We start from the raw sequence: 356 nt of genomic DNA on the forward strand, positions 1-356 counted from the left end.
AGATTGCTGGACCGACCGCTGGACACTAATGCAGCTCAAGGCCAGAAGGTGCCGTCCAGTTCTGCCTGTGTGAAATCATCATTGCTCCAACAACCAGTGTGTGATTTGTTTAGAAAAGTAACTTATAACACCATCCATAAAATATTTATCCCAACTATCCCACAGTCTCTTAACTAATCCACTGCTGTTGAAAGTCTGGTAATGGTTCCAACTTGGAACCGGTTCTTGATACCCAACCCTATTTCAGATATGATGGTTCCTGACCTTTTAAGGGCTTTTTAGGTGACCAGAAGGATTTTAAATTATATTCTGGATTTTACAGGGAGCCAGTGCAGAGAAGCTGGTGTGAGAAATAT

The 356-nt window shown here is 42.1% G+C and overlaps 2 protein-coding genes across 3 annotated transcripts in view; one reads left to right on the top strand and one right to left on the bottom strand.

The window, feature by feature from the left end:
- Nucleotides 1-356, bottom strand: part of LOC123980185 (zinc finger protein 260-like) — a 672464-nt gene that overhangs the window by 661258 nt on the left and 10850 nt on the right. The window lies entirely within an intron of this gene.
- LOC123980179 (zinc finger protein 271-like) overlaps nt 1-356 on the top strand; it is a 342908-nt gene that overhangs the window by 276095 nt on the left and 66457 nt on the right. The window lies entirely within an intron of this gene.

The sequence above is a fragment of the Micropterus dolomieu genome, linkage group LG12, assembly GCF_021292245.1.
Source record: "Micropterus dolomieu isolate WLL.071019.BEF.003 ecotype Adirondacks linkage group LG12, ASM2129224v1, whole genome shotgun sequence".
NCBI lineage: Eukaryota > Metazoa > Chordata > Actinopteri > Centrarchiformes > Centrarchidae > Micropterus > Micropterus dolomieu.